This window comes from Tachyglossus aculeatus, unplaced genomic scaffold (assembly GCF_015852505.1).
Source record: "Tachyglossus aculeatus isolate mTacAcu1 unplaced genomic scaffold, mTacAcu1.pri SUPER_32, whole genome shotgun sequence".
Taxonomy (NCBI): domain Eukaryota; kingdom Metazoa; phylum Chordata; class Mammalia; order Monotremata; family Tachyglossidae; genus Tachyglossus; species Tachyglossus aculeatus.
In genome coordinates this window covers 68,771-92,289 of record NW_024044838.1, presented here as the reverse complement: position 1 = coordinate 92,289, position 23,519 = coordinate 68,771, and the positions used below count along the sequence as shown (strand labels likewise).

Below are 23,519 nucleotides of genomic sequence, written 5' to 3'. Positions count from 1 at the left end.
ATTAGGCCACACTATTTCTCAATCATCTGTATTTATTGAGCGCTTATTCTATGCATAACACTGTGATGTGTCCTATAAGGGGCACAAGAGACAAACTCTTGGAAAGGTGCCCTGCTTTCGCTCTCTCTTCTGTTTCTCTACTGCTCGGCTTCCCTTCATCTCTCTCCCCCAGCCCAGATCGCCCTCCAGAAAGAACCATCTAATCCCATCTGGAAGCTCCAGAGCATGAACGCCACCGAAATGGCTTTCGGGATGGCCAATTTCCTCCAGCTCATCGCCGGCCTCTCAGCGAACGGATTCCTCTTCGTGTTCTATACCTGCGTGGTCTCCGTCAGACCCAAGCTCAGCGCCCCAGATATGATTCTCGCCCAGGTGACGCTGGCCAACGCCATCACGCTCCTGACCAACGGGATCCCAGAGACCCTGTCGGCGTGGGGGCGAAGAAATTTCCTGGACGAACTCAGATGTCGAATATTCTTGTACATGTACCACGTGGACCGGGGCCTAGCCATCTGCGGCACCTGCCTCCTGAGCTTCTTCCAGGCTGTCACCATCAGCCCCGGAACCCTGGATCAAAGCCAGGTTACCTGGGTGTGTCGTCCCTTCCTGCATCCTGTCCTGGAGCCTCGATATGATGGTAGATTTCGATACAGTAATGAACATGAGAGGTCCCCAAAACAGCAGCAGCTTTCGACTCATGCTGGCCCTGAAATATTGCAATAAATCTGTGACAGCGAAGAAACCGACCTGCCCATCGCTGTCACGTTCTCCCTCCGCGACCTGTTCTTCGTGGAGCTCGTAGGCATGGCCAGCGGCTACATGGTGGTTGTCCTGCACAGGCACCACCAGCAGTCTGCCACGTCCTCGGGCCCGAACGGTCCCCCGGGGCGATTCCCGAGGTCAGGGCAGCCATGAGGGTCGTTGCCCTGGTCACCCTCTACGTCCTCCTCTACGGGCGACATTCGATCATGCTGAGTGTCTTATTGAACATGAGAGAGAAGTCCTCCCTGTCGATCAGTAGCCACATGCTGTTGGCTTTCACCTTTTCAGCCATGAGCCCCTTCCTGATCATTCACAGTGTCTTGAGGATTGGTTCACTATGGAAAAGGCAATCTCCCGTTTCCCTCACGGACCCCTCCTAGGGTCAACCGATCCATGGCATTCATTGAATGCTTACTGTGAGCAGAGCATTCATTCATTCATTCATTCATTGAATCGTATTTATTGAGCGCTTACTGTGTGCAGAACACTGGAATAAGCGCTTGGGAGAGTATGCTATAACAATATAACAGAATTGGTAGGCACATTTTCAGCCCATAGTGAGCTACAGGGAGAGACACACAATATAAATAAATAAATTTGCTTATTTATAAATATTAATAATTTTCATGAGTGAATAAATGTGTTCATAACTAGGCCACCCACTTGGGGTAGGTGTACAGCTCCCGTTCTGAGCTAGGTGATTCGTTCCCTCTCTCCGTCGCTTAGTACAGTGCTCTTCCCACAATAAGCGCTCAATAAATACCGCGGATTGATTGATTCCTAACATGCCTCATGGAAAAGAACTTGGGTCTGGGAGCCAGGAGTCCCGGCTCTTCCACTGTCACTGGTCTGCTGTGTGACCTTGGGACAGTCACTTAGCCTCTCTGTGCCTGGAAAATGGGCATCAAGTTCTTCACCTTTTTTGTTTGGGTTTTTTTAATGATCATTGTTAGAGGCCTGCTTGCCTGTAGACTGGGCAGGGAATGTGTCTACCACTTCTTACATTGCTACGCATGTCTCAGTGGAAAGAGCACGGGCGTTGGAATAAGAGGTCATGCGTTCAAATCCCGGCTCTGCCAATCGTCAGCTGTGTGACTTTGGGCAAGTCACTCAATTTCTCTGTGCCTCAGTTACCTCATCTGTAAAATGGGGATTAAGACTGTGAGCCCCATGTAGGACAATCTGATCACCTTGTAACCTCCCCAGAACTTGGAATAGTGCTTTGCACATAGTAAGCACGTAATAAATGTTATTATTATTATCATTGTTACGTTTGTACTCTCTCAAGCACTTTGTACAGTGCTCTGCGCACAGTAATGGCTCGATGACTGATTGATGTGCCGGTTGTGATACTAAGTGATGGGACAGATCCAAGATAATCAGGTCAGACACAGTCCCTGTCCCACGTAGGGTGTACAGCCTTAATCCCTATTTTAAGGATGAAGAAACTGAGTCACATAGAAGTTAGCGACTTCCCAAGGCCACTAAACAATGGTATTTATTGAAGACGTACCGTGTGCAGAGCACTGTTCTACGCTCTTGGGAGAGTACAATCAAAAGAGGCTGGTAGGCACAACTTGGCTTAGTGGGTAGGGAACGGTCCTGAAGTCAGTAGTACCTGGGTTCTAATCTCCGCTCCACCACATATCTACTGTGTGAACTTGGACAAGTCACTTCACTTCTCTGTGCCTCAGAAGCACCGTTCTAAGCGCTGCGGTAGATATAAGGTTATCAGGTTGTCCCACGTGGGACTCACAGCCTTAATTCCCATTTTACAGATCATGCAACCGAGACACAGAAAAGTTAAGTGACTTCCCAAAGTCACACAGCTGACAAGTCGCAGAGTCGGAATTAGAATCCACGACCTCTGCCTCAGCTGTAAAATGGCGATTTCAGTACAGTACTTGTTCTCCCTCCCCTTTAGACTCGGAATCCCCAATTTACAGACGAGGGAACTGAGACACAGAGAAGTTAAGTGACTGCACAAAGTCACACAGCTGACAAGTGGCAGAGTCGGAATTACAACCCATGACCACTGACTCTCAAACCCTTGCTCTTTCCACTAAGCGGCGCTGCTTTACCGATTCACCCCAGCTCTTAGAACGGCACTTGACACGTAGTAAGTGCATAATAACCACCGTACCTTTATTCATAATAATAATGGCATTGTTACGGGGAGGGGGGCCACCATTTACCATCAAATTCTCACCCGAGAAAAATGGATGAATTATATCTATTCAATAGTAGTATTTACTGAGTGCCAGGAAAGAATCTAGGGCACCCACTCTCAGTAGCTGTTTTTGATCGTTTTATTTTCTCCAGGGCAGTATCGGAATAACGTCGGTCACGCTAGTTGGGAATCCATCACAACAAGGTCAGAAGTCCTTTGGCGTCTGAAAACTCAAACCACGGAGAAATCCTGTGGATGTAATAGTAATAATATTGTGCCATCCTTAAGCTCTTAGGCTGCAAAGCCCTGGTGGAAGTGCTATACAATCAGATAAGACATAGTCCCCCTTGGAACTTGCAGTCTGAGGGGAGAGAAAATGGATATTCAAGGCCTTTTTTTACAGATGGGGAAACTGAGGCCCAGAGCAGCTAAGGGACTTGCTAACGGAAATGAATCTTCCTTTGGAGTTCAGCGATGATTCCCGCATTTGAGAATTCTTCTCCCACTCCTGTCTGTGTGGCCCTGACTTGCTCCGTTTATTCATCCACTACTGCCAGACCCACAGCATTTGTGTACATATCTGTCATTTATCTATTTCTATTTCCAGACTGTAATTTCGGTGTGGGCAGGGAATGTGCCTGGTTTTTTTATTCTATTGTACTCTCCCAAGCACTTAATACAGTGCTTTCTTTGCACACAATAAGCATTTAATAGATACAGTTGAAGGAATGGAGAAAGGAGGAGCTTACCCAAAACTGAATCAATCAGAAATATTTATTGAGCACTTAGTGTGTTCAAAGCACTGTACTAAGCACTGGAAAGAGTACGATACAGCAGATCTGATAGACACAACTTGGATTAGTGGAAAGAGCCCCGGTTTGGGAGTCAGAGGTCGTGGGTACTAATCCCGGCTCCACCACTTCTCTGCTTTGTGACTTTGGGCAAGTCACTTAACTTCTCTATGCCTCAGTTACCTCATCCGTAAAATGGGGATTAAGACTGTGAGGCCCATGTTGGACAACCTGATCACCTTGTATCTCCCCCAGCGCTTAGAACAGTGCTTGGCAAATAGTAAGCACTTAATAAATGCCGTAATTATTATTCCCTGTCCAAAGCCCATCTGTCATATTTATCGAGTGCTTGCTTACTGCTTACAGAACACTGCATTAAAGATAATGATAATAGTAATAATAATAGTAATTATGGTATTTGTTAAGCACTTACTATGTGCCAAGCACTGTTCTAAGCACTTGGTTATATACGAGGTAATCAGGTTGTCCCACATGGGGCTCAAATTCTTAATCACCATTTTGTAGTTGAAGTAACTGAGGCACAGAAAAATGAAGTGGCTTGCGTAATGTCACACAGCTGACAAGTGGAAGACTCGGGATTAGAATATGCGTCCACTGACCTCCAAGCCCGGGCTCTTTCCACTAGGTCACGCTGCTTCTCAGAGCACAATAAAACAGTTTTGACTGAAACGTTCCCTGCCCACCGGGACCTTACATTCCAGAGGGGGAGACAGACATTAATTAATTAATTAATTAATTATTTATGGACGACTTACTATGTGTAGTGCCGTGTACTAAGGTCTTGGGAGAGCGCAATACAACATAGCTGGTAGATGCGTTTCCTGCTTAAAGCCTAGAAGGGGGAAAAGACATTAAGCTATCAATCAGTGCTATTTATTGAACGCTTAATTGTGTGCAGAGGACCAGACTAAAGCGCTTGGAAGAGTACCATGTAACAGAGTTGGTAGAAACATTCCCTGCCCACATCTTCAACCGCTCACTCTCCACTGGTTCCTTCCCCTCTGCCTTCAAACATGCCCATGTCCCTCCCATCCTAAAAAAACCCCTCTCTTGACCCCACCTCACCTTCTAGTTATCGCCCCATATCCCTCCTACCATTCCTTTCCAAACTCCTTGAACGAGTTTTCTACACTCGCTGCCTCGAATTCCTCAACAACAACTCTCTCCTCGACCCCCTCCAGTCTGGCTTCCGTCCCCTACATTCCACGGAAACTGCCCTCTCAAAGGTCACCAGTGACCTCCTGCTTGCCAAATACAACGGCTCATACTCTGTCCTAATCCTCCTCGACCTCTCAGATGCCTTTGACACTGTGGACCACCCCCTTCTTCTCAACACGCTATCTGACCTTGGCTTCACAGACTCCGTCCTCTCCTGGTTCTCCTCTTACCTCTCCGGTCGTTCTTTCTCAGTCTCTTTTGCAGGCTCCTCCTCCCCCTCCCATCCTCTTACTCTGGGGGTTCCCCAAGGTTCAGTGCTTGGTCCCCTTCTGTTCTCGATCTACACGCACTCCCTTGGTGACCTCATTCGCTCCCACGGCTTCAACTATCATCTCTACGCTGATGACACCCAGATCTACATCTCTGCCCCTGCTCTCTCCCCCTCTCTCCAGGCTCGCATCTCCTCCTGCCTTCAGGACATCTCCATTTGGATGTCCGCCCGCCACCTAAAGCTCAACATGTCGAAGACTGAACTCCTTGTCTTCCTTCCCAAACCTTGCCCTCTCCCTGACTTTCCCATCTCTGTTGACGGCACTACCATCCTTCCCGTCTCACAAGCCCGCAACCTTGGTGTCTTCCTCGACTCCGCTCTCTCATTCACCCCTCACATCCATGCCGTGACCAAAACTTGCCGGTCTCAGCTCCACAACATTGCCAAGATCCGCCCTTTCCTCTCCATCCCAACCGCTACCCTGCTCATTTAAGCACTCATCCTATCCCGTCTGGACTACTGCATCAGCCTTCTCTCTGATCTCCCATCCTCGTGTCTCTCTCCACTTCGATCCCTACTTCATGCTGCTGCCCGGATTATCTTTGTCCAGAAACTCTCTGGGCATATCACTCCCCTCCTCAAAAATCTCCAGTGGCTACCAATCAATCTTCGCATCAGGCAGAAACTCCTCACCCTCGGCTTCAAGGCTGTCCATCACCTCGCCCCCTCCTACCTCACCTCCCTTCTCTCCTTCTACAGCCCAGCCCGCACCCTCCGCTCCTCCACCGCTAATCTCCTCACCGCACCTCGCTCTCGCCTGTCCCTCCATCGACCCCCGGCCCACGTCATCCCCCGGGCCTGGAATGCCCTCCCTCTGCCCATCCGCCAAGCTAGCTCTCTTCCTCCCTTCAAGGCCCTACTGAGAGCTCACCTCCTCCAGGAGGCCTTCCCAGACTGAGCCCCTTCCTCTCCCCATCGTCCCCCTCTCCATCCTCCCTATCTTACCTCCTTCCCTTCCCCACAGCACCTGTACATATGTATATATGTTTGTACATATTTATTACTCTATTTATTCATTTATTTTATTTGTACATATCTATTCTATTTATTTTATTTTGTTAGTATGTTTGGTTTTGTTCTCTGTCTCCCCCTTTTAGACTGTGAGCCCACTGTTGGGTAGGGACTGTCTCTATATGTTGCCAATTTGTACTTCCCAAGCGCTTAGTACAGTGCTCTGCACACAGTAAGCGCTCAATAAATACGATTGATGATGATGATGATGATCGACTTTACAGTCTAGAAAAGAGGCAGATCAAAGTAGAACGTGTCCAGTCTTCTACAGAAAAAAGCTAAAGGCATGTGTGTGTATGTGTATTTATGCGTGTGTATGTAGACGTTTGTGGAGAATTAGGCAGAATATTGCAGTAATAAGTATGAAAAAATTTGTGTCTATGTGTCCGTTTCCCTTAAGAATGATATGGCCTAGCTGTGAAATGGGCTAAAGGCTCATACGGTTTCAGTTGCAGAAATCAGTCCAATTTCGGAAAGTTAGCTGAATTTAAATTTATCGGTATTCTGCTTTACACCAACCAATCGATCAATGGTATTTATTGAGCGCTTACTATGTGCAGAGAACTGAATCCACTAAACCATGCTGCTTCTCTAAGTAAATTGACTTGCGAAGGTCACACGACAAGCAAGTGGCAGAGCCGGGATTAGGCACCCAAATTTAGGCTCTTCCCAGTAAGTCACACTGCGTTGTCTAGAAGGTTGAGTTGAAACCCTGTTAATGTTACTCCCTGGAACTCCCTCTTCCTTCCCATCTGGCATCCTAAGATCACCTCTTCCAAGACGTCTTCCCAGACTAATCTCTCATCACCCCCTTTCCCTCCCTACTGCATCACCTATGTACTTAAGCCTGTACCCGCTGTGTATCTAAACACATTCCAACCTCAAAGCACCTGTGTACCTAACTTTATGCCTGGCTCGCAGTAAGTGCATAACAAATACTCATTGTTGGGTAGGGACCATCTCTATATGTTGCCAACGTGTACTTCCCAAGCGCTTAGTACAGTGCTCTGCACACAGTAAGCGCTCAATAAATATGATTGAATGAATGAATCAGCGCTAAACCTTCAGAAGCACGGTCTGCTGTCAGCTGGATGCGTCATTCCCTGAACCTTCACACATGCCCCACTTTAGGGAGGAGCAAACTGAGGCAAACACAAGTGAAGTGACTTCTCCACGGTCACCCCGCAGGCAAATGTGGAGCTGGGATTAAAACTCAGGTCTCCCAACTTCCAGATCTGGTATATTTCCACTAGGTCATGATGCTTCTTTGCACTCCGAGGGACCCTGTGAATACTCTTGGTCAATTGATTGAAGGAAATCATACTTGACAGCCACCTAGCAGAAGAACTGTTATTTGGGGATCGTTTGCCCATTCTATCAATCAATCAGTAAATCAGTGGTATTCATACAGAAGCAACGTGGCTCAGGGAAAGAGCTCGAGCTTGGGAATCAGAGGTTATGGCTTCTAATACAGGCTCCGCCAATTATTGGCTATGTGACTTTGGGCAAGTCACTTAACTTCTCTGTTCTTCAGTGACTTCATCTGTAAAATGGGATTAAGTCTGTGAGCCCCATGTGGGACAACCTGATCACCTGGTGTCCTCCCCAGCACTTAGAACAGTGTTTTGCACATAGTAAGCGCTTAACAAATGCCATTATTATTATTATTATTATTATTGACGGGTTGCTGTGTGCAGAGCACTATACGAAACTCTTGGGTGAGTCCGAGACAACAGAGTTTCTCAACGAAACCAGTTGGAGAAGAGGAGAGCATTTGATGAAACAGCTCGTCCACCGCCCCCCTCACCTTTCAAAGCTTTGACACCATTTTTCCCCTTTCCTGTGATACCCCTACCAAGTTGACTGTTCGCTCCCCTCCCCAGGTATCTCTGCTCCCTGACCCCCCTTAACTGGCCCACCCTACTCCAGCTCTTAATAGTTTGTATCTGCTCTCTGTGGCATCATTGTTTGCCAATTCTATTATTGCCATAGCATATTGATTGCTCAACTACACCCTGTGATGCCATCGCCTACTTTTATCATTGCTACTGTTTTATTGCTTCTGCATCTCAATTGTTAACCCCCCACTGTACTGTCACTCGCCCTGCTGACCTCACCATGAACTTTCAGTTCCCTTGCTCCCAACTGCCATTCCCATTCCTCACCTTCCCCTTCCCCTCTCCCACCCAGCTGTTTCCCTCCCTCTCACCCACCAAGACCGCTCCCCCTCAACCCCTACCAAGGATTCCTCTGTACCAGCGCAGGTCCTCTGCTTCTCCCTCCCGACCCCCCTCCTCCCCTTCTCCCCGCCCCCACCCCATCCCAGTTCTCCTTTCCCATCGCCACCCCCCTTCCCACTCTCCCAGCCCAGGCCCCCGCCAACTCATCCCAATCCAAACCCTCCCCACCCCTCGCACCCTTCCCCCTCCCTCCCCACCCTCGACAGCTGATGCCAAGTGTGGCCTCTGGAACCCCCGCTCCGTTTTAAGTAAGATTCCTTTCATCCTGGACCTTTTCCTTTCCAGTTCTCTACTCCTCCTCGCCCTAACTGAAACATGGCTGTCGTCGGACGACACGGTCTCTTCTGCTGCTCTCTGCAGTGCAGGCCTCTTCTTCTCCCACTCCCCCAGACTCACTGGAAAAGGAGGAGGTGTCGGTTTCCTTCTCGCCCCCCAATGTCGCTTTCGCACTATCCCTCCTCCCCCTTCCCTTTCCTTCCCCTCCTTTGAAGCCCACATTATTCGCCTCTACCACCCCCTCCAGATTCTTGTAGCCGTCATCTACCGCCCTCCGGGCCCCACTTCCAACTTCTTTAACGACTTTGACCCCTTCCTCACATTCCTTCTCTCCTTCTCCATGCCCACTCTGATCCTTGGAGACTTCAATATCCACATGGATATCCCTAACGACTCCTCTGCCGCCCGCCTTCTATCTCTCCTTGACGCTGCCAACCTCTTCCTCCACCCCACCTCACCCACTCACCAACTTGGTCATACCCTCGACCTCATCATCTCCTACCGCTGCACTGTGTCCACCCTCACCAACTCTGTGATCCCTCTCTCTGATCATAATCTTCTCACCTGCCTCCTCACTCACACTCCTTTCCCCTGTAAATCCGTATTACTCCCTCACAGAGATCTCCGCTCTCTGGACCCCACCCATCTTTCGGAACGCCTCACACCCCACCTCGCCGCCCTCTCCTCTCTACCCAGTCTTGATGATCAGATTACTGCTCTCAACTCTACCCTTTCTACTCAGCTAGACTCGCTCGCTCCCCTTTCCCTTCGCCGCTCTCGCACCACTAACCCACAGCCCTGGATCACTGCCACTGTCCGCCTCCTTCGCTCTTATGCTCGAGCTGCCGAACGCTGCTGGCGAAAGTCTAAACACCATGCCAACCTCGTTCACTTCAAGTTTATCCTTTCCTGCCTTAACTCAGCCCTCTCTTCTGCCAGACAAAACTATTTCTCCTCCCTTATTGACACCCATGCCCATCACCCCCGCCAACTCTTCCGTACATTCAACTCCCTTCTCAGGCCCCCGGTTCCTCCCCCTCCTCCTTCCCTCACCCCCAACGATCTGGCCTCCTACTTCATTAACAAAATTAAATCCATCAGGTCCGACCTCCCCAAAGTCTCTTCCCCCCTTTCTCCAACCCCCCGGCTCTCAACACTGTCTGCTACTCTCCCATCCTTCCCAGCGGTATCCTCAGAGGAACTCTCCTCCCTCCTCTCAAGTGCTACTCCGGCCACCTGTGCTTCTGACCCCATTCCCTCTCATCTTATGAAATCTCTCGCTCCATCCCTTCTCCCCTCCTTAACTTCCATCTTCAACCGCTCACTCTCCACTGGTTCCTTCCCCTCTGCCTTCAAACATGCCCATGTCTCTCCCATCCTAAAAAAAACCCTCTCTTGACCCCACCTCACCTTCTAGTTATCGTCCCATATCCCTCCTACCATTCCTTTCCAAACTCCTTGAACGAGTTGTCTACACGCGCTGCCTCGAATTCCTCAACAACAACTCTCTCCTCGACCCCCTCCAGTCTGGCTTCCGTCCCCTTCATTCCACGGAAACTGCGCTCTCAAAGGTCACCAATGACCTCCTGCTTGCCAAATCCAACGGCTCATACTCTGTCCTAATCCTCCTCGACCTCTCAGCTGCCTTTGACACTGTGGACCACCCCCTTCTCCTCAACACGTTATCTGACCTTGGCTTCACAGACTCCGTCCTCTCCTGGTTCTCCTCTTATCTCTCCGGTCGTTCTTTCTCAGTCTCTTTTGCAGGCTCCTCCTCCCCCTCCCATCCTCTTACTGTGGGAGTTCCCCAAGGTTCAGTGCTTGGTCCCCTTCTGTTCTCAATCTACACTCACTCCCTTGGTGACCTCATTCGCTCCCACGGCTTCAACTATCACCTCTACGCTGATGACACCCAGATCTACATCTCTGCCCCTGCTCTCTCCCCCTCCCTCCAGGCTCGCATCTCCTCCTGCCTTCAGGACATCTCCATCTGGATGTCCGCCCGCCACCTAAAGCTCAACATGTCGAAGACTGAGCTCCTTGTCTTCCCTCCCAAACCTTGTCCTCTCCCTGACTTTCCCATCTCTGTTGACGGCACTACCATCCTTCCCGTCTCACAAGCCCGCAACCTTGGTGTCATCCTCGACTCCGCTCTCTCATTCACCCCTCACATCCAAGCCGTCACCAAAACCTGCCGGTCTCAGCTCCGCAACATTGCCAAGATCCGCCCTTTCCTCTCCATCCAAACCGCTACCCTGCTAATTCAAGCTCTCATCCTATCCCGTCTGGACTACTGCACTAGCCTTCTCTCTGATCTCCCATCCTCGTGTCTCTCTCCACTTCAATCCATACTTCATGCTGCTGCCCGGATTATCTTTGTCCAGAAACGCTCTGGACATATCACTCCCCTCCTCAAAAACCTCCAATGGCTACCGATCAATCTGCGCATCAGGCAGAAACTCCTCACCCTGGGCTTCAAGGCTCTCCATCACCTCGCCCCCTCCTACCTCACCTCCCTTCTCTCCTTCTACTGCCCAGCCCGCACCCTCCGCTCCTCCACCACTAATCTCCTCACTGTACCTCGCTCTCGCCTGTCCCGCCATCGACCCCCGGCCCACGTCATCCCCCGGGCCTGGAATGCCCTCCCTCTGCCCATCCGCCAAGCTAGCTCTCTTCCTCCCTTCAAGGCCCTGCTGAGAGCTCACCTCCTCCAGGAGGCCTTCCCAGATTGAGCCCCTTCTTTCCTCTCCCCCTCGTCCCCCTCTCCATCCCCCCGCCTTACCGCCTTCCCCTCCCCACAGCACCTGTATATATGTATATATGGTTGTACATATTTATTACTCTGTTTATTTATGTATTTATTTATTTTACTTGTACATTTCTATCCTACTTATTTTATTTTGTTGGTATGTTTGGTTCTGTTCTCTGTCTCCCCCTTTTAGACTGTGAGCCCACTATCGGGTAGGGACTGTCTCTATGTGATGCCAATTTGTACTTCCCAAGCGCTTAGTACAGTGCTCTGCACATAGTAAGCGCTCAATAAATACGATTGATTGATTGATTGATTGAAGTAGTGTGGCATAGTGGAAAGAGCCCTGGCCTGGGAGTCAGAGGACCTAGGTTCTAATCCTGGCTCCACTACTTGCCTACTGTGCAATCTTGGACAAATCACTTAACTTCTCTGGGCCTCAGTTCCCTCATCTGCAAAATGGGTATTTCTACGCCTGTTCGACCGCCTGTCCCCTGTGGGACCTGATGATATTATGGTTACCCCGGTGTTCAGTGCAGTGCTTGGCATATAGTAAGCGCTTAACACAGGTTTAGGAGTCAGAGATCGTGGGTTCTAATCCCGACTCCGCCACTCGTCAGCTGTTTGACTTTGGGTCAGTCGCTTCACTTCTCTGTGCCTTAGTTACCTCATCTGGAAAATGAGGATGAAGACGGTGAGCCCCACGTGGGACAACCTGATCACCTTGTATCTACCCCAGCGCTTAGGACAGTGCTTGGCACATAGTAAGTGCTTAACAGATGTCATCATTGCTATTGTTAAAACTATAATCATTATTATCACCTACCCGAGTGCTTAGTACAATACTGGGCACAGTCAGGACTTTTATGGCATTTGGTAAGCACTTCCTGTGTGCCGGGAACCGTTCTAAGCACTGGGGTAGAGACAAAGCAATCAGATTGGACGCAGTCCCTGTCCCAAATGGGGCTCACAGTCTTAATCTCCATTTTCCAGACGAGGTAACTCGGGCTCAGAGATGTGAAGTGACTTGCCCAAGATTACACAGCAGAAAGTGACGGAGCCGGGATTTGAACGTCGGTCGTTCTGATTCCCAGGCCTGTGCTCTATCCAATAGGCCACGCTGCCAACCAATGAATACCATGAATTATTATTAACTCCCTCTTCTTCCCCCTCCAAACCCCTGGGCTCTTCCCTCCCCCTGCTTCCCTGTGGGTCTTGGGGCTTTGGGGACTGACTGAGGGTTCTTGTGACCTTTCAGGGGTCAGTGGCATTGTCCATTACCCATGAGGCTCTGGGCTCTAAACCCTGGGCTATGATGATGGAGAATTATAACGACTATGGTACTTGTTAAGCGTTCACTATGTGCCAAGCACTGTTCTAATCGCTGGGGTTAATAGTGTTGGTATTTGCTAAGCGCTTAATATGTGCAATCGCAATGTTCTAAGCACTAGAGATAAAAGTTAGTCTGGTTGACACAGTCCCTGTCCCAGATGAGGCTCACATTCTTATGGAAAGACTTAACAAGTACCACAGTCATTATTATTCCTGTATTACCCCGGGGCTGGGAACATAATAAGTGCTGCTCACCGACCCTAATAATCAGTATTAATTAACTGAGGGACACAAATAATTTTCTCCCCAGTTAATACCGCACCTTTCAAATACCCGTTAGATGAACAGAAGGTAGCGATCGCTGATAATTAAGTCTCCTCCGCGCAGTCAGCTGTTCACGGTTTCTATAAATGTATGTTGACAGCTCCTGACAATCGAAAACAGAAAACGAAAACACAGTGATTGACGAAACGTCCAAGAAAATCCCAGCGGGAGAGATTCCGGATCAAAGTTGCCGCGGGACACTTTCCTTTGCGAGTTCTGATTGCCCTGGGGAGTAGAGCTCACCCACGGTGCTTTCAATGGCAAAACACTCAAAACATTCCTCTACATTTAGGCCGAGAGACATGGGCTTGGTAATATCATGAAGTGCTTTGTAGTACAGCTCGAAAATGCTCTTCTGACTAAACAAACAAAACTAAAAACCAACTAATGACTAGAGGAGGTACGGCCTTATTTTCCTAAAGCTGTACACTGGATATACATACATATATATATATATATATATATATATATATATATATATATATATATATATATATATATATATTATTTTTATTATTTTTATTTTTTTTCTGTCAATTATTATTAACTCTCTCTTCTACACACTACAAGCCCCTGGCCTCTTCCCACTCCGGCCTCCAGGCCTGAGGCAGCTGATAAGTTGCTCAGTCAGTCGGTCATATTTATTGAGTGCTTGCTGTGTGCAGGGCACTGTACTAAGCGCTTGGGAAGTACATGTCGGGAACATATAGAGGCGGTCCTTACCCAACAACGGGCTCACAGTCAAGAAGGGGGAGACAGACCAAAAAACAAAACATGTAGACAGGTGTCAAAATCGCCAGAATAAATAGAATCATAGCTATACACATAGATTCTGGTTGACATTAATCTCTTTGACCTGATTTGACTGACCTATGCACAATTCATGGTCGCTTCTGCATTTGAACTGTTAACTGCTCTCTGTGATGTCATCGCCTGCTTATTTTATTATTCCCATCGAATGTTAATTGCTAACGTCTCTCAATGATGTCATCACCTGCTTAATTTACTGCCACCGTACGTTAATTGTTAACTGCTGTCAGCGATGTCATCATCTGCTTATTTTTTGCCATCACATAGTAGTTATCTGCTGTCTATGACATCATCACCTGCCTATTTTATTATTGCCATAGCATGTTGTTACCTGCCCTCGGTGATGCCATCACCTAGTTATATCATTGCTACTGTGTTATTGCTTCTGTATTTCAGTTGTTAACCTCCCGCTGTGCTGTCACTTACCTTGCTGACCTCACCATGAACTATCAACTCCCTTTCTCCCAACTGCCATTCCCATTCCTCACCTTCCCTTTCCCTTCTCCCACCCAGCTTTTTCCCTCCCTTTACCCCCCAACAACCCTCCCCTCACCCCCCTGCCCAGGATCCCTCTGTACCAGTGCCAACCCTCAACTCCTCCCTCCCAGCCCCCTCCTTCCCCTCCTCCCCGCCCCCACACCATCCCAGTTCTCCTTTCTCATCACCACCCCTCTTCCCACTCTCCCCGCCCAGGCCCCCGCCAACTCATCTCAATCCAAACCCTCCCCACCACTCGCAGACGTCCCCCTCCATCCCCTCCCTCCCCAGCAGCTGCCAGGTGTGGCCTCTGGAACCCCCGCTCCGTTATAGGTAAGCTCCCTTTCATCCTGGACCTATTCCTTTCCAGCTCTCTACTCCTCCTCGCCCTAACTGAAACATGCCCGTCTCCGGAAGACAGGGTCTCTTCTGCAGCTCTTTCCAGCGGAGGCCTTTTATTTTCCCACTCCCCCAGGCTCACCGGAAAAGGAAGAGGTGTTGGCTCCCTTCTCGCCCCCATGTCGCTTTCGCACTATCCCTCCTCCCCTTTTCCTTTCCTTCCCTTCCTTTAAAGCCCACATTGTTCGCCTCTACCACCTCCTCCAGATTCTTGTAGCAGTCATCTACTGCCCCCCCCCAGGCCTCACCTCCAACTTCTTTAAAGATTTTGACCCCTCCCTCACCTTTCTTCTCTCCTTTTCCATGCCCATTCTGATCCTCGGAGACTTCACCATCCACATGGATATCCCTGGTGACACCTCTGCCGTCCGCCTTCTATCTCTCCTCCTGCTCCACCACACCTCGCCCACTCACTAACTTGATCACCCCCCCCCCGACCTCATCATCGGCTACCGCTGTACTATCGCCACCCTCACCAACTCTGAAATCCCTCTCTCTGATCATAACCTTCTCACCTGCCTCCTCCCTCATACTCCTTCCCTCTGTAAATCTATATTATTACCCCACAGAGACCTCCTCTGTCTCGACCGCATCCATCTCTCTCAGCGCATCACACACCACCTAGCCTCCCTATCCTCTCTACCCAATCTTGATGATCAGATTACTGCTCTCAGCTCTACCCTCTCTACTCTGCTCGACTCCCTCGATCCCCTTTCCCTTCGCCGCACTCATACCACTAACCCACAGCTCTGGATCGCTGCCACTGTCTGCCTCCTTCGCTCTTGTCCTCGAGCTGCTGAACGCTGCTGACGGAAATCTAAATAATGCTGCCGAAAGTCTAAACACCAATCCAAACCCGTTCACTTCAGCTTTATCCTTTCCTGCCTTAACTCTGCCCTCTCCTCTGCCAGACAAAACTATTTCTCCTCCCTTATTGACACCTATGCCCATCATCCCCGTCAGCTCTTCCGTACATTTAACTCCATTCTCAGGCTCCCTGTTCTTCCCCCTCCTCCTTCCCTCGCCCGCAAAGATCTGGCCTCCTACTTCATTAATAAAATTAAATCCATCAGGTCTGAGCTCCCCAAAGTCACTCCTCCCCCTTCTCCAACCCCCCGGCTCTCAACCCTCTCTGCAACTCTCCCATACTTCTCAGCAATATCCTCAGAGGAGATCTCCTCCCTCCTCTCAAGTGCTATTCCGTCCACCTCTGCTTCTGACCCCATTCCCTCTCATCTTATGAAATCTCTCGCTCGGTCCCTCCTCCCCACCTTAACTTCCATCTTCAACCGCTCACTCTCCACTGGTTCATTCCCCTCTGCTTTCAAACATGGCCATGTCTCCCCTATCCTAAAAAAGCCCTCTTTCAACCCATCTCCCCTTCTAATTATCGCCCTATCTCCCTCCTACCATTCCTTTCCAAACTCCCAGAACTAGTCTTCTACATCCGCTGCCTCGAATTCCTCAACGCCAACTTTCTCCTTGACTCCCTCCAATCTAGCTTCCATCCCCTACCTCCACCGAAACTGCCCTCTCAAAGGTCACCAATAACCTCCTTCTTGCCAAATCCAATGACTCCTACTCTATCCTAATCCTCCTCGACCTCTCAGCTGCCTTCGATACGTGGACCACCCCGTTCTCCTCAACAAGCTATCCAACCTTGGCTTCACAGACTCTGTCCTCTCCTGGTTCTTCTCTTATCTCTCTGGCCGTTCGTTCTCAGTCTCCTTTGCGGGCCTCTCCTCCCCCTCCCATCCCCTTACTGTAGGGGTTCCTGAAGGGTCAGTTCTTGGTCCTCTTCTGTTCTTTATCTACACTCACTGCCTGGGTGAACTCATTCACTCCCAGGGCTTCCACTATAATCTCTAAGAAGACGACACCCAAATCTACATCTCTTCTCCTACTCTCTCTCCCTCCCTTCAGGCTCATGTCTTCTCCTGCCTTCAAGATATCTCCATCTGGATGTCTGCCCGCCAACTAAAACTCAATATGTCCGATATTGAGCTCCTTATCTTCCCTCCCAAACCCTTCCCTCTCCCTGACTTTCCTGTCACTGCAGACGGCACTACCATCCTTCCCTTCTCACAAGCCCGCAACCCTCGTGTCATCCTCGACTCCACTCTCTCGTTCACCCCTCACAACCAATCCATCACCAAAACCTGCCGGTCTCACCTCCACAACATCGCCAAGATCCGCCCTTTCCTCTCCATCCAAACCTCTACCTTGCTGGTTCAATCTCTCATCTTATCCCGACTGGATTGCTGTATCAGCCTCCTCTCTGATCTCCCATCCTCCTGTCTCTCCCCGCTTCAGTCTATACTTCATACTGCTGCCCGGATCATCTTTGTGCAGAAACGCTCTGGGCATGTTACTCCTCTCCTCAAAAATCTCCAGTGGTTGGCATTCAATCTATGCATCAAGCAAAAACTCCTCACTCTCGGCTTCTAGGCTATGCATCATATCACCCCCTCCTGCCTCACCTCCCGTCTCTCTTTCTACAGCCCAGCCCTCACCCTCTGCTCCTCTGTCGCTAACCTACTCACTGTACCTCGTTCTCGCCTGTCCCTCCGTCGACCACTGACCTACGTCCTCCCCCTTGCCTGGAATGCCCTCCTTCCACACATCCGCTAATCTAGCTCTCTTCCTTCCTTCAAATCCCTACTGAGAGCTCATCTCCTCCAGGAGGCCTTTCCAGACTGAGCCCCTTCCTTCCTTCCCCCCTCCTCCCACCTTACCTCCTTCCCCTCCCCAAAGCACCTGTGTATATGTTTGTACATATTTATTACTCTATTCATTTTACTTGTACAGATTTACTATTCTATTTATTTTATTTTGTTAATAGGTTTTGTTTTGTTGTCTGTCTCCCCCCTTCTAGACTGTGAGCCCACTGTTGGGTAGGGACCGTCTCTATATGTTGCCACCTTGCACTTCCCAAGCGCTTCGTACAATGCTCTGCACACAGTAAGCGCTCAATAAATACGATTGATTGAATGAATGAATGAATGAATCATTAACAAAATAGAGTAGTAAATATGTACAAGTAAAATCAATAGATTAATAAATCTGTATAAATATATTCAAGTGTTGTGGGGAAGAGAAGGAGATAGGGCAGAGGGGGGATGGAGAGGAGGAGAGGGAAAATGGGGCTCAGTCTGGAAAGACCTCTTGGAAAAGGTCAGCTCTCAGTCGGGCTTTGAAGGGAGGAAGAGAGCTAGTTTGGCGTGGAGGGAGGGCATTCCAGTCCAGGGAAAGGACGCTGGCCGGGGGTCGACAGCGGGACAGGCGAGAACTAGGCCCAGTGAGGAGGTTAGTGGCAGATGAGTGGAGGGTGCGGGCTGGGCTGTAGAAGGAGAGAAGGGAGGTGAGGTAGGAGGGGGCAAGGTGATGGAGAGCCTTGAAGCCGAGAGTGAGGAGTTTTTGCTTGATTAGTAGGTGGACAGGCAACCACTGGAGATTTTTGAGGAGGGGTTGACGTGCCCAGAGCGTTTCTGTACAAAGATAATCTGAGCGAGTGAAGTATAGACTAAAGTGAGGAGAGACAGGAGGATGGAAGATCAGAGAGGAGTCTGATGCAACAATCCTGTCTGGATAGGATGAGAGGTTGAACCAGCAAGGTAGCGGTTTGGATGGAGAGGAAGGAGCAGATCTTGGCAATGTTGTGGAGGTGAGACCGCCAGGGTTTGTGACAGATTGGATGTTTGGGGTGAATGAGAGAGCGGAGTCGGGGATTGTTTTTATCTATCTATCTATCTATCTATCTATCTATCTATTCATCTATCTGTAATTAATTAATTAAGGAAATTTTATATAATGCCTATATAGATACCTTGGACATTTTCCTTCATTGATGATGTTATTTCCGGATAAATGTGGTATTTTGTGCTGCTTAGGCCAGCCTCCTGTTTTATTTGAATCCGATATTCTCCTCTATCTATCTATAGCTAGATATCTAGATAGATATCTAAATATAGATATATCTGCTATCTATAGATGTATTGGAATCTCGGATATAGATGTATCTATAGATAGACAAACAGGTAGACGGTCAGACAGATAGGCACTATGGAAATTTTCATTCATTGCTCGCACTGCTTGGACCTGACTCCTGTTTATGCTGAATCCGAGATTCTCCTCTCTCTATTTATAGGTATAGCTATAAACATTGAATATCTATAGATATATCGGAATCTCGGATATAGATAGATCTAACGATAGGTAGATTGACAGACAGAGAGATGTAGATGCTATGGAAATTTTCTTTCATTTATATCATTGTTTCCAGATGAAGTGGCATTTCGCTCTGCTTGTCCGAGCCTCCCGTTTTTGTTAAATTTGAGACTCTCCTCTATCTATAAATATAGCTATAAATATCTCATAGGTCTATATTTAGACCTATACATCTAGCTATAGATACATCGGCTATCTATAGATATATCGGAATCCCAGATATAGATATATCTGTAGGTAGCTGGCAGATATAGATACTATGGAAATTTTTTTTCATTAATATAAATGTTCCTGGAGAAAGTGGAATTTCTCTATGCTTGGACCAGCCTCCCATTTACAATGAATTCGAGATTCTCCGCTCTATATAGATATATCTATAGATATCCGATATATCTATATCTACCTGTATATCTATATAAAGAATATCTCGAATATCTAGATCCATCTAAATCGAGATATATGTACACAGAGATATGTGTCTATATCTGTATATCTAGATATTGATATATCAGATATCTATAGATATATTGGAATCTCCGATGTAGGTATATATCTGTAGATAGCTATAGATAACGATCTATAAATCTATATCTAAATATATAAATATAAATATATATCTATAGATAAAGAGCTATAGATCTAGAAAAATATTTATCCGATAACTATAAATATGTCAGAATCTCAGATGTAGCTATCTCTATAAAGAGATAGACAAATATAGATAGATAGATAGATAGATAGATAGATAGATAGATAGATAGATAGATAGATATAGATACTATGGAAATTTTCCTTCCCTAATAACACCATTCATCAATAACACCCTTAATAACACTATTAATAGCATTAATAATATGGTCACAATGCTTGGACCAGCCTGCCTACGTTGAACCCGAAACTTTCCCTGGCCAACGCAAGAGCCGGGAACACGACGGCTGTGGAAGTTAGCGGTCCGCCGGGGTGGAGACGGACCCAGGGGAGCCGTTCCCCCAACCGGGACCTGGGTCGGTTGGGCCCGGGGGTCGCCTACGAATCTGAGTTCCGCGGCCCGTAGTTGTAGACGGATTTGTAGCCGTTCCTGCTCTGGGGCAGAAGCGCCTGATGTGAGCTGTGTCTTGGGAGACTCTGCACTGGGGTCAGATTTGGCTGCGGAGAATGGGGCAGACCGCCCGGACCTCGGCGTCCTTCAGGTTGTGCGACAAATGAATGTGCCGCGCCTCGACGTTGAATCTGCAGAAGGGGCAGGAGGGGCCGCGGGAGAACCCTCTCCCCCGACGTGGCCACCTCGAGCCGGCCATCCCGGAGGTCCGGCTCCTTCTGGAAGGCTTCGACCACTCGGGCCAGGCCCAGGTAGTCCTTCCACGGTGGAAGGTCTCCATCGTCGGGAGCTGGCTTGGCCGAGGGTCCTGGGGGAGAGAGGACTCGGGGGAGGCCGAACCCCCAGGAGCTTGTGGGTGAAAACGCAAGACTCGATCACTCAATCGGATTTATTGAGCGCTTTCTAATAACTGTTGTATTTGTTCATTACTAAGGGCCGGGCACTGGGCTAAACGCTGGGGTGGACACCAATAAATCGGTGGGACACTGTTCCCGCCCCACGTGGGGCTCACGATCTCAATCCCCATTTTCCAGATGAGGGAACCGAGGTCTAGAGAAGTAAAATGAGTTGCCCAAGGTCACACAGCAGACAAGTGGCAGAGCCGGTGTGCTCAGCACTGGACCCACTGGTTGGGAGAGAACAATAGAACAGACACCAGGAGTTCACAGTCAAGAGACTCTGAAACAGTCAATCAGAGAGCTAGTCAGTTGGCTGTATTCATTGAGAGCTTGCTGTGTGAAGAGCACTGTACTAAGTGCTTGGGAGAGGGAAATAAAATAGACACATTCCCTGCCCACAACGAGGTGACAGTCTAAAGGAAACGAGTAGAGGAAACTAGTAGTCCTTCCAGGGACCAGCACTGTGAGTCAGTCAATCATATTTATTGAGCGCTTACTGTGTGCAGAGCACTATGCTAAGAGCTTGGGAGAGTATCATAGAACAATAAACAGACACACCCTCCCCACAACGAGCTTTCGGTCTAGAGGGAGGATTGCATCTACGTCCCACTTAGATACTCTTTCTCAGCACTTACTGTAGTGCTCTGCACCGAGTAAGCTTCTCCTGTCACTTGTTAAAGGGCTTCCTATGTGCCAGGTGCTGAACTAAGTGCTGGGGTAGACGCAAGGTAATCGAGTTGTACTTCCCAAGGGCTTAGTATAGTGCTCTGCACACAGTGAGCACTCAATAAATACGATTGAATGAATGAATTGGATGCGGTCCCTCTCCCCTATGGGGTTCACAGTATTCAGCCCCATTTTACAGATGAGGGTACTTTGGCAGAGCCGGGATTAGAACCCAGGTTCTTCCTTGTCAGTCTTAATCCCCATTTTACGGATGAGGAAATTGAGACCCAGAGAAGCGAAATAACTTGCCCAAGGTCAATCAAGAAATCAATGACGCATATTGAGCGCTTATCATTTGCAGAGCACTGTACTTGGTTCTCGGGAGAGTCCAATACAACAGAGTTATTAGACACATTCTCTGCCCACCAGAAGCTGGCAGGCTATGGGGGTGACAGACAAAGTAAATTATGGATGTGGACAACAGTGCTGTGGGCGGTATCCCAAGGTACAGACAATAACAATAATAATAATAATGATAATAATGATCATTGTGGTATTTGCTAAGCGTTCTAATCCTGGCTCTTCCACTTGTCAGATGTGTGACTTTGGGCAAGTCACTTAACTTCTCCGTGCCTCAGTTACCTCATCTGAATAATGGGGATTAAGACTGTGAGCCCCACGTAGGCACCCTGATGACCTTGTATCTACCCCACCGCTTAGAACAGTGCTTGGAACATAGTAAGCGCTTAAAATACCATTATTATGATTACCATCATCATCATTATGTGTCAGGCGCTGTTCTACGTGCTGGGGTTAACACAAGATATTCGGGTTGGGCACAATCCCTGTGGGCAGGGACTGTCTCTGTTGCTGAATTGTATTTTCCACGGGTTTAGTCCAGTGTTCTTCACACAGTAAGCGCTCAATAAATCCGATTTAATGAACGCTGTCTCCCATGGGGCTCACGGTCTTAATCCCCATTTTACAGATGAGGTAAGTGACTCAGAGAAGTGAAGTGACTGGCCCAGGATCACACAGCAGACAAGGGGTAGAGTCAGGATTAGAATTTAGTCCAGTGCCTGGCAGTAGTAGGCACCTCAAAAATGCCATTAAAAATATCTCTTCACCTTTCTATTTAGACTGTGTGCTCCGTGTGAAGCAGGGACCGAGTCTGCCTTGATTATATAATAATGATGGTATTTGTTACGCCAAACAACGTTCGAAACTCTAGGGTAGGTACAAGGCCATCACGTTGACGGTACAAGGTCATCAGGTTGACCCACGTGGGGCTCACAGTCTACACCGCCATTTCACAGATGAGGTAACTGGGCACAGAGAAGTGAAGTGACTAGACCAAAGTCGCAGAGCTGGCAAGTGGCGGAGCCTGGATTAGAATCCACGATCCCTGAGTCCCAAGCCCGTACTCTTTTCACTAAGTCAGAAAACATGGTTTGCCAGAGTTTCACACATTTTGCATCTTCTTCATTCCTTTCTCCACCACTCCGTTCTTGTGTCCCCCAAGGTTAAGAACTATAAGGGCTTAGGAAAAGTGAAGAAAAGGGCGAGAAATCTGCCCTTCCTTCAGGGGATTTATATTCCGTGATCTTGTCCCTATTCCTGCCTGCAATTTTGGACTGCTTCATCCGTTATATTGTAAGGTTCTAGAGAGCGTAGTTCATGTCAACTGACCAAAGGTTAGAATATTGATCCGTGGGGCCATTTCCCACTTAGAACAGAGACCTCTGGACAGGAAATCAACCCCTAAGTTGTGTTCAATTTGGAGCAGGTAATGTTCTGCGAAAGATAAAGAAACATTAACCACGAAGGGATTCGAACCCTCAGTCTTCTGATCCGAAGTCAGAAACCTTTTCCATTAGGCCACGTGGTCGATCTGGTAGGCTTTGTCTTTGAAGCACAAGAAGATGAGGTGTGAGCCCACTGTTGGGTAGGGACTGTCTCTATATGTTGCCAACTTGTACTTCCCAAGCGCTTAGTACAGTGCTACACACACAGTAAGCGCTCAATAAATATGATTGATAGATTGAATGAGGAATGATGAACTACAGTACATTTCATATAACAATAAAAATAATCATGCTGTTTGTTAAAGGCTTACTACGTGACAGGTACTATACTAATTCCTGGGTGGATAGGCGTTAATCGGGTTGGACACAGTCTCTGTCCCATCTGGGACTCACAATCTTAATCTCCATTTCGGAGATGAACTAATTGGGAATTGTCGTGTAATGCTCATTTTATACAGCGTTTACGCCCTCCT

The 23,519-nt window shown here is 48.3% G+C and overlaps 1 non-coding gene and 1 pseudogene across 1 annotated transcript; one reads left to right on the top strand and one right to left on the bottom strand.

Annotated features, from left to right (window-relative positions):
* The first annotated feature begins 225 nt into the window (after positions 1-225).
* On the top strand, positions 226-1,142 carry LOC119921872 (annotated as a pseudogene).
* A 21,914-nt stretch (positions 1,143-23,056) lies between these two features.
* TRNAR-UCG lies at positions 23,057-23,129 on the bottom strand. Its single transcript has one exon. It is a non-coding gene; the product is annotated as a tRNA-Arg (tRNA).
* Between the last annotated feature and the right edge of the window lie 390 nt (positions 23,130-23,519).